The sequence below is a fragment of the Mirounga angustirostris genome, unplaced genomic scaffold (assembly GCF_029215605.1).
Source record: "Mirounga angustirostris isolate CCGP_5_RB_7025 unplaced genomic scaffold, mMirAng1.0.hap1 SCAF_14, whole genome shotgun sequence".
Classification (NCBI taxonomy): Eukaryota; Metazoa; Chordata; class Mammalia; order Carnivora; family Phocidae; genus Mirounga; species Mirounga angustirostris.
In genome coordinates this window covers 50708870-50723269 of record NW_026991722.1, presented here as the reverse complement: position 1 = coordinate 50723269, position 14400 = coordinate 50708870, and positions in this window count along the sequence as shown.

The following is a 14400-nucleotide window of genomic DNA, read 5'->3' as shown; positions in this document are numbered from 1 at the left end:
TGAGGGTGTTTGTGCAAGAAATTAGCATTTGAATAGGTGAACTGAGTAAAGCAGATGACCCTCTCCAATGTGGATGGGCATCATTCAATCTGTTGAAGATCTCAATAGAACAAAAAGGTGGAGGAAGGACAAATTTACTCTCTCTGCTTGAGCTGCCTTTGGACATCAAAGCTCCTGGTTCACTCAGACTCAGATCACAAATTAAACCATCAACCATCTGATTATCAGGCCTTCAGACTAGGAGATACACCACTGGTTTTCATATTCTCCAGCTTGCATATGACAGATCATGCTTTCATAACCACATAAGCCAGTTCCTATAATTTATTTACACACTACCAATTCTGTTTCTCTGGAGATCTCTGACTAATACAGATGAGAAATATTCACATAAAGTCAGGACAACCTTAGGAAATGAACTAGAAAAACTACACCCTATAGAGGAAGAAAATAAATGTATATTTACCTTGGTTTGAGTTTTGTGTAGAGTTAATTAGGGGGAAAAATGTAACTCAGAAATCTCAACACAAGCCCTCATTCATGTGACCTTAAAACTTTGTGTGTCCCAAACCATCCCCACCTACAGCAAATTATGTTGCTTAAAGTTGCTCCAGGTCATTGTGTTTCTAGGAGCCTAGCAAGAGCAAAAGCAAAGCTTAGAACTCTCACAGAGAATGTTCAAGAGGTAGGAGTTCAAATGTGGGGACAAAATTGCTAAATACATGAGGAAACAAGACAACATGAGCAAATCTAAACATAAAAACCAAATGGAAAAGGGAGACTCACCTCTGTAGATAACAAAATTAATAGAAACACAAAATAACTTTAAAATATATTTAAAAGATTTAATATTTAATATATTAAAAGAAATAGAAAGAGGATTAATTTGACTGAAAGAATAAAACACTGCAAGATTTCATGAGTCTGATTTGAAAAATAGCCAAACAGAACTGTTAGAAATAAGAAAATAACATAATTGAATTGACTGAAAAGATGACTTTAATAGCATATTAAACACATATGAAGAGAAAATTAGTGAACTGGGGTGCTCGACAACATTGGATACCAGGGCATCACTACTTAATCCCTTGATGAGATACCACCACATACTCACTAGAATGTCTAAAACTAAAATAACTGAGAACATCAAGTGTTATGGAGCAGTTGGAACTCATATGCTGCTAGTGGAAGTGTAGACTTGCACAAATCAGACATTCCATTCCTAGGTATTTGTCCAAAGGAAGTAAAAACAGTCCACATAAAGACCTGCATGTGAATTTTATTTGTAAAAGTCAAAATCTAGAAATAAGCCAAATGCCCATCAACATTAAGCAAATAGTAAACAGAATATGCACTATCCATAAGGTGTATTACTCATCTATAAAATGGAAAATATTTTTTAAATCCCTTTAAAATCTCTAACAAGTCAAAGATACCAAAATTCCTATTCAACATTGTACTGGAAGTAGGATGATCACAATAATAAGAGAAGAGAAAGGGGAAAAAAGTATAAGGACTAGAAAGGAAGAAGCAAAACTCTCTGTTTTTATGTATGGTATAACTATCTATGTAAAAACCCCAAGGAACTCTCAGATATACTGGTAGATTTAAAGAATGTTTGTTAAAAAATAAATAAAATAAAATAAAAGATGCTTGTTTTTTTTAGTTTGATACAAAATATCTAACCAAAATAAATCACATTTCTACATAGCAGGAAAACAATACCTATTATTAAAAGACACTATTTTCAATAAGCAAAAAATTGTGCCACCTAAGAGAATAACTTTCAAACTTTGCACAAGGTTTTTATAGAAATAACAACAAAACACACAAAATTTTATTGAAAATCAATGAAGAAGACAAAGAATACAGAAACACATAATGTCCATGAGTAGAAAGATTCAAATTCATATAGATATCAATTGCTTTCAAATATGTCTACTTATTTAATATAGTTATAACGAAAATCTCAATTGGAGTCATAAATATGAGAATCTGACCCCAAAATTTCTATGTAAGATATTTATGCAACATATATAACTTATAAAAAAGTACCCAGAATACATAAGGACTTCCTATGAACCAATAAGGCAAACACAAATGACCCAATAGAAAAAAAAATGAGCAAAGACATGAAAAGGCATTTTAAATTAATGGAAACATGAGTGGCCCATAAATGTGTGAAAAGCTGTTATTAACTCACACCTATCAGATTCAAAAATATTTAAAGTCTAAAAACAGCAAATGTTGGTAAGGATGGGAAGTGATATGAACAAGATTACAGTGCTGATGAGGATACAAAATGCTACACATAATATTTTGGATAACAGTTTAGTAATACATACTACATTTAATTTGTGCATAACTTCACCACTGTAATTCTACTCTGACCCATACATTCTAGAAAAACCCTTTCATTTCTTCAACCAAAAGATATGAATAAAAATGTTCAAAACAACCTTTTCCAAAATACTTAAAAATGGGAATAACCAAATACCCATGAGTAGTAGAACAGAAAATTTTTAATAAAACATGAAGCACAAGACAACAACAAAAATAATGAATTATGGCTAAAGGTATCCATAGGGAATTTCAAAAATAATGTTGAATAAAAGAAATAAGCATCTGATAATGCATATTATATCAATTATATACAGGTCAAAATATGGGTAAATTTAAGGATGCCATTTAGGAATACTTATATATGTAGTTAAAGCTAACAGGCCAAGCTAGGAAACAAGTGCCACAAGCATAATTTTGTATTTTTAGATAATCCAGGGGTTGAGAAAGAAATTGAGAGAGAATGAGGCCAGTAAATACTGATATTACATTAAAAATAGAAAAGAAACTTGGGGAATCCTCCGGAAATTCATTCCACAAGTGTTTTGGAGCAGTGGCTATGTGTCAGGCACTGTGCTCAACATGGGGACAGTGTAAGATTTAAAAAAAAAAAAAAAAAAAAAAAAAACAGAAAACTAGCTCACAGAACTTGATCTGATCTTTGACACATGCTCAATAAAATATCTAAGAAACAACACAGAGATGAAAAATGCTAATAGTACTGAGAACAAAAGACAGTAACATATGATCTGTCTGACCCCAGGAGCAATTTCCATTAAGCAAGAACAGAACAGCTTGAAGAGAAAAGCTGGACTCAAGAAAAAGTTAAATCATCTATTCCTACTCAGCTAGTATGGAAAAAATAATCATATGTGGATTTGAATAATATATATTAGATAAAGTTGAATATTATGCATTCAATGTGTGAATATATACACATAATAACATTGATAGTATATTAAATTATGATATATATTATTTTGTAATATTATGCTACAATTATATAATCAAGGTGATTTAATCATTAAAGCTATCTGTATACCCATTGGAAATACACAATTTATTTGAAAGTCCATGGAATAATTGAAAAGTTTTAAATGGATGAAATAAAAATTTTAAATGAATCTCTAAAAAAACTTCATTAGACTCCCCAAAATAGAAAGTTTCTACAAAAATCTTCAATAAAAACCAGAAAATTAAAAAAAAAAAGTTCAATCAATAGGGGCACCTGGATGGCTCAGTTGGTTAAGCATCTGCCTTCGGCTCAGGTCATGATCCCAGGGTGCTGGGTTTGAGCCCCACATCGGGCTCCCAGCTAGGCAGGGAGCCTGCTTCTCCCATTCCCTCTGCTGTTCCCCCTTGCTTGTGCTCTCTCTCTCTCAAATAAATAAATAAAATCTTTTTTTAAATTTTATTATGTTATGTTAATCACCATACATTACATCATTAGTTTTTGATGTAGTGTTCCATGATTCATTGTTTGCGTATAACACCCAGTGCTCCATGCAGTACGTGCCCTCTTTAATACCCATCACCAGGCTAACCCATCCCCCACCTACCTCCCCTCTAGAACCCTCAGTTTGTTTCTCAGAGTCCGTAGTCTCTCATGGTTTGTCTCCCCCACTGATTTCCACCCCCTTCATTTCTCCCTTCCTACTATCTTCTTTTTTTTTTTAACATAAATGTGTTTTTTTTTTTTCAGAGGTACAGGTCTGTGATTCAACAGTCTTGCACAATTCACAGCGCTCACCATAGCACATATCCTACCCAATGTCTATCACCCAGCCACTCCATCTCTCCCACCCCCCACCATGCCAGCAACCCTCAGTTTGTTTCCTGAGATTAAGAATTCCTCATATCAGTGAGGTCATATGATACATGTCTTTCTCTGATTGACTTATTTTGCTCAGCATAACCTCCAGTTCCATCCATGTCATTGCAAATGGCAAGATTTCACTCTTTTTGATGGCTGCATAATATTCCATTGTATATATATACCACATCTTCTTCATCATTCATCTGTTGATGGACATCTTGGCTCTTTCCACAGTTTGGCTATTGTGGACATTGCTGCTATAAACATCAGGGTGTACGTACCCCTTCAGATCACTACATTTGTAACTTTGGAGTAAATACTCAGTAGTGCAATTACTGGATCATAGGGCAGCTCTATTTTCAACTTTTTGAAGAACCTCCATACTGTTTTCTAGGGTGGCTGCCCCAGCTTGCATTCCCACCAACACTGGAGGAGGGTTCCCCTTTCTCTGCATCCCCGCCAACATCTGTCATTTCCTGACTTGTTAATTTTAGCCATTCTGACTGGTGTGAGGTGGTATCTCATTGAGGTTTTGATTTGGATTTCCCTGATGCTGAGTGATGTTGAGCACTTTTTCATGTCTATTGACCATTTGGATGTCTTCTTTGGAAAAATGTCTGTTCATGTCTTCTGCCCATTTCTTGATTGGATTCTTTGTTCTTTGGGTGTTGAGTTTGATAAGTTCTTTATAGATTTTGGATACTAGCCCTTTATCTGATATGTCATTTGCAAATATCTTCTCCCATTCTGTTGGATGTCTTTTGGTTTTGTTGACTGTTTCTTTTGCTATGCAAAAGCTTTTTATCTTGATGAAGTCCCAATAGTTCATTTTTGCCCTTGCTTCCCTTGCCCTTGGCGATGTTTCTAGCAAGAAGTTGCTGCGGCTGAGGTCGAAGAGGTTGCTGCCTGTGTTCTCCTCTAGGATTTTGATGGACTCCTGTCTCACATTTAGGTCTATCGTCACTAATCTTTGACAAAGCAGGAAAGAATGTCCAATGGAAAAAAGACAGTCTCTTCAACAAATGGTGTTGGGAAAATTGGACAGCTACATGCAGAAGAATGAAACTGGACCATTTCCTTACACCACACACAAAAATAGACTCAAAATGGTTGAAATAAATAAAATCTTTTTAAAAATAGTTGAATCAATAAATTCTACAACAATTGATATTTTAAACATACATAGTAATTATTAGATGAAGTACCTAGTCAAAATCTCAATTATATGCTATTTAGAAAAAAGTGGGGTGCCTGGGTGGCTCAGTCATTAGTCTGCCTTTGGCTCAGGTCATGATTCCAGGGTCCTGGGATCAAGCCCCACACCAGGCTCCCTGCTCAGTGGGAAGCCTGCTTCTCCCTCTACCACTCCCCCGCCTTGTGTTCCCTCTCTCACTGTCTCTCTCTCTCTCTCGAATAAATAAAAATTAAAAAAAAAAGAAAAAGCTAACAATGTGATATATAGGAAAACTGTACTCAGAGTTGTATTAATTATCATAATTTCATATATCATTTGAAAAATAAAAATCAATGCAAATAAGTTTTACAAGCCTAAGAAGATGATACATTTTTAATCAGTGAAATAGAAAACACTTATTTTTAAAGAGTAGAGCTAATATAAAGAGAAAGTTCTTGGGTAAAAATAAACACAAATCTAATAAAAATGAGACTAATTTAATTGACAAAATTACAAATGAAAATGAGAGTTTGACAGATTTTATATTTTTAATTTTAATCAAATATTATTTATAATGTTATGCTAATGAACTTGAAAATTCCAAAGGGGTAAGTTTCTGTGATGATTCAATAGTCAGTAGAAAACCTTAATAATTTAATAATAATGGAGGGAGAAACCAAAAAACTCTCCATGGGTCAATTTTCTCTAAAATGAGCTAAGCGGCCAAATGACTTATGGATAAGATCTTTCAAACTTTGAAGGGGCTCATAATTCCCATAGCATATAAATTCTCTCAGAGCATATAAAAAGATTGAACACTGCACAATTTATTTTACAAAGGTTGTATAAGTTACACAATAAATCCTGACACAGATAGCAGAAAACCAAACCTGCAAAACAATCTCCTTTCTGAATATATATACAAAAATGAAATACTAACAAAATAACAGTGGGATTGGAGGGAAGGTTTCTGTTAGAAGAGGAACGTGACAAGGTGACACTAAGACTTTATGGAGGACTAAAGTGGGAACATGGCTATAAATCACCATAGTTATAGGTAAGAGAAATAAGAGAAACTTACTCTTTCATGGAGGTACATATATCCCAGCAAAGGAGGTTAACCTGGATCTGAATCCAGCTCCACAACCAACTAGTTGCTCATCATTGAGCAAGTTGATTAATGTCACTAATTTTACCTTTCTTTCCTTATGTTTCAAATGAGAATAGTAAGCACCTCAAATGTGTCCTACATGCACTGAATTGGGTAAAATATATAATGCTTTTTATATAATCCCTGGCATTTAGTTTGTGCTCACAAATGTTAATTATTTTTATCATTAATATGACTAGCATTAGTCTCAAGAATAAAAATTGTACCAAACTGGCACAAGAATCAAAAGACCAATCAATGAATCAATGAATCAAAATGCTAAGAAATATGAACAAGTATTTGAAATTATTCAGTTTATTTTTTTAAAGAGTGAGCAAGACAGCAGGAACAGGGGAGCAGAGGGAGAGGGAGAAGCAGGCTCCTGGCTGATCAGAAAGCCCAATGTAGGGCTCCATCCTAGGACCCTGGTATAGTGACCTGAGCCAAAGGCTGATGCCTAACCAACTGAGCCACCCAGGCACTCCTGAAATTATTCAGTTTATTATAACCATGCTGGCAGACATTACTGAGGAAAAATAAGGACGATTTTTAAATGATACTGTGATAATATCAAATTTATTGGTCAATCATCAATTATTGCATAGTTTGTGTCCATAAGGTATAATGGGGTCTGCAGTGTAGACCTGATTCAAACAAGCTAAACATTTCTTCTTTCTTTCTCCTTTTCTCTTTCTTTCTTTCTCTCTTTCTTTCTTCTTTCTTTCTTTCTTTCAAATTTCTTTCTCTCTTTCTTTCTTTTTTTTTTAGAGAGGGAGGTGAGGGAGGGGCAGAGGGAGAGGGAGATAATTTTAAGCAGGCTCCCCACCAAGCATGGATCCCAACATGGGGCTTAATCTCACAACCCTGAGATCATGGCTTGAGCCAAAATCAAGAGTGGGAGTCTTAACCAACTGAGCCACCGAGGTGCCCCAGAACAAGCTAAATAAAAACTTCTAATATCCTTATCCAAGGTCTTAACATAGCACCTGAACAATTTTTAGGACTTTGCTGAAAGTCTTACATAAAACAAATTCTGGATTTACAGAAGATAATGTAAGGAAGATAAGTAAGAATTTTGTGGATAACTCAAAACACAGTGAAAACTAGTAACAAAGCCCAGATCACCAGCCCTAATGATATTAGACTGATGTACTCACTCACCTTCTCTAGTAAGAATTTTGAATACCAGGAACTATATTTTCTGTTTTTTTTCTCACTTGAGCAGATACTCCATACCTCTCCATGGAGTTTACAAACCAGCAGTAGTCTGCCTGGAATCTAGGAACACAGTGGAAGTCCAGCTCATCTGCAATGGGGAGCTGTGGCTTCCTCATTCTCCTCCTCTCTTGCCCTATTTCCAGCTCCTCTGCTAGTTGACCCAGCAGTCAATAAATGGTAGAACCAGGATAGGAAACCAGGCTGTCTCTAAAATCTGCACTCTGAACTGCTATAAGACACATCTTCAAATGCAAGTCCAACATGTGATATCTATGGTTTCGATATTAAATAGCTTACCATCTTTAAAGATAAAATCCAAACACTCAATATTGGCTCACAAAGCCTCTGTGATATGTTCTTATTCACCTTTCCACACAACCCCACCTTCACTCCCCATCTCAATGTGCTGCACTGCTTCATTTCACCACAACGCACACCGTCTTCCCTTGCTTCTGGGCCTCACAGGTTATTCCCTTTGCCAGGCATACTGTCCCCACTCCTCTTTACCTGGCTAACTCCTTGAGATAATTTACAACATGAATTAGATGTCACTTCTCCAAGAAGTCTCTTCTGACTCCTCAAAGACTGAACTGTGTGTCAGGTTAGTCAAATGTGGCCATGTCACAGTTGTACAGAACTGTGATTTGGCTTATTCACTCTTCTTTAGTGATATGGCTTATTCACTCTTCTTTATCTCCTGCTCCAGGGATAGAGACCATGTCTGTCTATCCGTCTGCAGGGGTAGCCTGGGACTGGTACAGTTCTTAATACATAGTAAGTGCTTTAAAATATTGGCTGATTTAATAATTAATAATAATAATAAATGAGAGGATAGAAAATAAACATTCACATTACGGTTATGGGCCTCTATCTCTGTGTTTATGAGTCCTAGCTTAAGTGGGAAAATCTCAAAGATTGAGCACCATAGAGCACTTGCATTGATGGGTTTAATTTGCATCACTGGAATTGAAAAGAAATGAAAGGCATGGTGCTTCTTTTGTTGCAAAGCCCTTCCCAGGAAGCGAGAACTCTTTATATCTGTCAGTTCTAAAAATACAATGGTAAGTATGAATTGTTTTCATGAGAAGAGTGTCTGAATTGAAAAAGCTAAGAATAAGAATTTACTAAAACTTAGACTTTTCTCCCATATAAAAATCCCGTCTTTAAGCACCAGTGTTTTCATAACCCTGCTATTCATTAAAGAAGATGTATATGGAAGATTAAAAATCATGTGGAGAAACAACATAGTCTCAAAGGGATTGTTTGGGAAAGAAAAAATTAAAGAAGTGACTCATCACAGAATGCCTGGGTCTCAAAACTTTTCTCTCCCATATTTGGATGCAGGTCATAAAGGAAACAATGGCTACACTATCTCTTTCCACCATGCTATGAAATGCAACCACTTCTGACTGGGTGCTACCAACTCCTGGGCTACATTTTTTAAATGCACATTGATACTAAAGAAGAATCCCGACTTGAGGAAGATACCAAATGCTAACTAAGAAGAATTCTGGCCAGAAGAAAAATGTTGCTATTCTTGATATTTAACAGGTGAAGCATTTTCCATATTGGCAACCTACCTTGCCTTGGTACCTCATGAATAAATGCTATAGCTGTTCACCTCTGCTCACTTAGGAACATTAGAGCTCTCTGCCAACAGAAAAGATGTTCAAGTCTTCCCATTCATAACATGAATGGCATCAACCTTTCAAGAGGCTTGGACAAGAAGCTGGAACAGAATGTAAAGTCCTTCCCTACTACACTGACATCTACTAGATCACTAGAGAATTTCCTCACATTCATGATTTACCTCCCGAAAGATATTTCTTTTGTTTTGAAAAAAAAATGTAAATTCCAGTCACAGAAATATATGACAAGACAGAGCTCTTTCACAGCTTAACTCTTTTAGTATGTATTTTTGGCATTATTCACAAAGTAAATCTTTCCACTGAGGTCTGTAGAGTTTGATTACAGTATTCTAAAAAGTTACATTGTTTCCCCCCCCCCCCCCCACCAAGCATCTCCTTCTGCAAAAGGAAAATTCAGGAGGAAAACTCCAAACTTTCCAATGTTAGAGTAGTGTCTCTGCAACTAAAGTCAAATTTAACAAAGCCTTCTGAATTTTTCTACAGGCAGAGATCTATAGATTATTAGAAATACTGCTTGAACTCTGCTAGGCAAACTGCTCAGAGTTTAAAATTGAATGTGCAGACTTTGATGGAGACAGCCTTGTTGGCTTTAGTAAAGGAAAAGACTGCATGTGAATTCAACACCAAAAGTCTTGCTAAACTCTGTTTTCCCCTTGGCCCAAGCTACCTGTGTTTGCAGAGCCAGATCAAGAGGCAGGCCAAAAGAGACATCTGCCACAGACGTCTCTATCTCAGTTTCTCAGGAGAGCAGAAACAACACTTAAATAAGGAAGGAAGCTGCTACCAATTATTCAGGTTTCCCATGTAATTCCTCAAGTATCTGGTGAAACAGAAAATGATCCCATTTCTGCTGATGTTAAATTTTAAAAAGAAAAGCACTCTTTTAGAGTATCTCTATTGATGTTTCTTTAGAATATCTCTGTTGTGTTTCTGTAACACATAGATTCCAGGTACATGGCACATCCACCTTGCCTCCAGTACTGAACCTACTCCTGTGAGATGGATCTTGAGTCAGCAGAAATTCTGCATTGTCGTAATGCATTGTACAAGTGGAAACAAGTGATTCACATTGACCACATGTATGTCACGCTTACAGGATTTAATGTTCTTTAAGAACTTGCCTGGTTCTTATAAAAATTATTATTCATGTAACTCATGTTCTATTTTGAAGATAAAGTTATATAACTTTTACTGAAACAAAATCAATCTCTTCCTGTGCATGCACACAGATTAGACATTGAATAAATATTTAAGTAACATTGCTTTGAGGAAGCAACAATTTGTCTGCTTCTCACGGTGCTCCCGTCTCCTCCAGGACAGCTTCTTTGCCCAAGGTAACTATGAGAACCTGATTGTGTTTGCTACTATGTACCGTAAAGAGTCAGAACAGGTAACTATCCAAAACATCACAATATAACCATCATTTTTTTGTTCCTTAAAGTTAAACCTTGAGTTTTGTGTTTCATCGCTTTTCAGAAATTCCATCATGTAGAAGAAATCCTGGATCGCAACTGTCTTGTATCATTCTAGATGTCCATATTGGCACCTGATGATAAATTCAGTTGTGCGATGGTGTCAGTCTTTGACACTTACTGATTCATTCACTCTACAATTTTTTTTTGTACAACTCTTATGTTTCAGGTACTGTGCTAAGTGCCATCCAAATTAAAAATCCCAAGTCATCTGGGTATCGAAAATGATATGCACTTTGCCATGTCAAAGATGACTTTTCAATTTTAACCTATTCAAGCCAAAACTCAACAATTTTCTTATTGAAAATTACGAAGAAGCGAATTTAAATTTTACTTTATCTGCATAATTTGTATTTATTGATGTTTTTCTCTTTTGTCATTAATTTTTTTCTTGAAAACAGAATTTAAAAGGAACATTTTTTTTAACAAGGAACAAAATTTCACTAGATATTGTTCTTGTGAAATAAGTGAGTTTTCAGTAGAATAAAATTCATTATGTGCTAAATGTTTTTTTTACATATGGTTAAGTGCACTTCTTAAGGAGAAATCTCTTAACTTTTAACTGATTCCCATAAAGGTTTTGATTCATAAAAGGTTATACCACAGTTTTTAGTTCTGATTAAAAATCTGTAGAAAGAATTCCTCTAACAAGTGGAAAACAGTAAAGAAATTCCAAGCAAAAATTCAAGTAAAAGGGCGCCTGGGTGGCTCAGCTGGTTGAGCGACTGCCTTCGGCTCAGGTCATGATCCTGGAGTCCCCGGATCGAGTCCCGCATCAGGCTCCCTGCTCAGCAGGGAGTCTGCTTCTCCCTCTGACCCTCCCCCCTCTCATGTGCTCTCTCTCTCTCATTCTCTCTCTCAAATAAATAAATAAAATCTTTAAAAAAAAATTCAAGTAAGAAAATCATTATCAACAAATGCACATGCATTTGCATTCGCTATCATATGCATATTTAAAGAATCAATTAATATAACTTCCAATTTTTGAGGCTTCTGCAGAAATTCCTGAAGCACAACTAAAAGTGCACAATAACATAGTTCAATATGTTCTTTATTAAACCATAGCATTCCCCTTGTTAAGCCTTCCTTTTATTTAAAAATATCTGGAACATTTGCAGGTATTTTAAATCTACATGTTTAGAAGTTCATGAAGAACTGACGGTATTGACATGTCTTAGTGTTCTAACTCTTCACCATTAATCCTCATTATCACAATGTCCAAAAGATATGCACGACAATGTATATCAAAAACTCTGGCTAATTCACCTAATTTTGTGGTCATGCCACTCAGTTTCACATTTCTTCCAACGGTCCTATTTTAGTACAGTATTTTATTAAAATCAGACTCAATTTTTGGCAATGAGCTGAATTTAATCCTTTGTAAATTGGTCCTAAGCATCTCTTCAACATCAATAAAATTTTTAAATCCTTTTTATTAAAATAGACTTCTGTATATTCTAAAGGCTTCTTTTTCTTAAGATTTTATTTATTTGAAAGAAAGAGAGAAGGCACAAGCAAGGGGAGGGGCAGAGGGAGAAGGAGGCTCCCTGCTGAGTGGGGACCCTGATGCACAGGACTGGTCCCAGGACTCCAGGATCATGACCTGAGCCAAAGACAGATGCATAACTGGCAAAGCCACCCAGGTCCACTCTAAAGGCTTCTTACATGAATTTTATGACCAGTTGTCTTATTATTTAGTTGAAGAAACATTATTAACAATCACTGGATTCTGCAAACATTTAAATCCTTATTATTCCAATGATTGACTTCTGAATTTTCATACACTTAGAGGAATCAACTATGAACTCACAAATTAAAATGTGTCCTTTCAGTTAGCTTAATCTCAGATTTCCAATAACATGGGAAAACTCATAGATGCATAATCATAGAAGTAATACATTTATCATGCCCTCTACACTGTGAATATATATAGAGAGAATGATAAATTTCATATACATTCTATATTCTCCAACTTGTTTTTAGTAAACTGACAATTTTTATTTACAATTCTATCATAAATTCAATATTGTCTCCAAAATTCTTATGACTTCAGTACGTATCACATTTTAATTTTCTACCCCCAGAAATTCCTTCTCTATCAGACAATTTTAATTTATCATATAATATATCTGTTGGCAGAAAAAAATAAAATTACTAATAGAATTTCACCTTTGCTATAATGTTAGATCCAGCTTTTATAAGCTTATGCATTATTATTATAATTTAACTTTTTGTACCTTAAAGCTAAATTTTAAGTTTCATAATTCATCACTTCTTAGAAATATCATGGGGTGCCTGGGTGGTTCAGTCGGTTAAGTGTCCAACTCTTGCGTCATGTGATCAAGCCCCATATTCAGCTCCGCACTTTGTTTAGTCTGCCTGGGATTCTCTCTCTCTCCCTCTGCCCTTCCTCCTACTCATATGCTCGCTCTCTCTCAAATAAATAAATCTTTAAAAGAAAAAGAAATATCACAATGTGGAAAGAATTCTAGATCAAAGCTGCCCTGTATGTATTATCCTGTATGTCACTATTGGCACCTGATGACAAATTCCGTTGTGCAACAATACACCTCAGTTGATACCATCAATTGATTCACCTGGTGAAGTCTTAAATATTTGCAAATGATCTTAATCCTATTTTGGTATTATATTCAAAATATTATAATACTAAGAAATAAATCACAATGAAACACAGCTTAAATATTCAACTATTAAAGCATAATAAGAAATATATGTATCACATGTACACAACCATAGATACCACCATTTGGTAAAATATCAGTCAGCTAGATGTGGCACTATTCAACTGACAAGATCAATTGCATGTACCAAATGCCATCACTTACTTTTTGATATTTGTCGATATTCTCAACATTGAATTTCAACTCAAAGTTTCTTGATGTTCAATGAAAATTTGTAATTTTTAAACTGTAGATGAAAAAATAGAACAATGATTTATGTCCTGCCATTTGCATATACTTTTGAGAGCTCTATTATTTTTAAGACAACATCAAATAAGAGATTTTACCTTCTGAGAAGTTGGGGGAAATTATATTATGCACCACAATTCTCAATATCTCTATTATGCTTTGCCTTTGACCCCCAGGGACAAATAAAGCTACTCTTTACTCTAAAATGTCAATAGCTAAGTATATAGACAAAATTAAACCTCCTAATTGTTATGTTAATTCTGTAGCTAATTTAAATATAGCCCCATGATAAAGATCTTTTATATTTAGTTTCACATCCTATTCATATAAGCCTAGTTTCTCTCCTGATCTAAACAAAATATGTCCCAAATTTATCAGATAATAGATGAATATAGTAAGTAGTTATAAGAAATATCTGATATCATAGAAAATAGGAGAGGCCAAGGAATAAAACAAAGTGTATCTAGATGGTTGAACAGGGGTAACACAGGTGTCAAATAAATTAAAATGGCGAGATTAGCAATAATTCCAGAAAAAATTCTAAAACAGGTTATTTAAAGGATGCAGAGTGGGTGACTTCTGACCATTTAGGAAAAGTATTCTTTTTTTTTTTTTTTTTAAGATTTTATTTATTTATTTGACAGAGAGAGA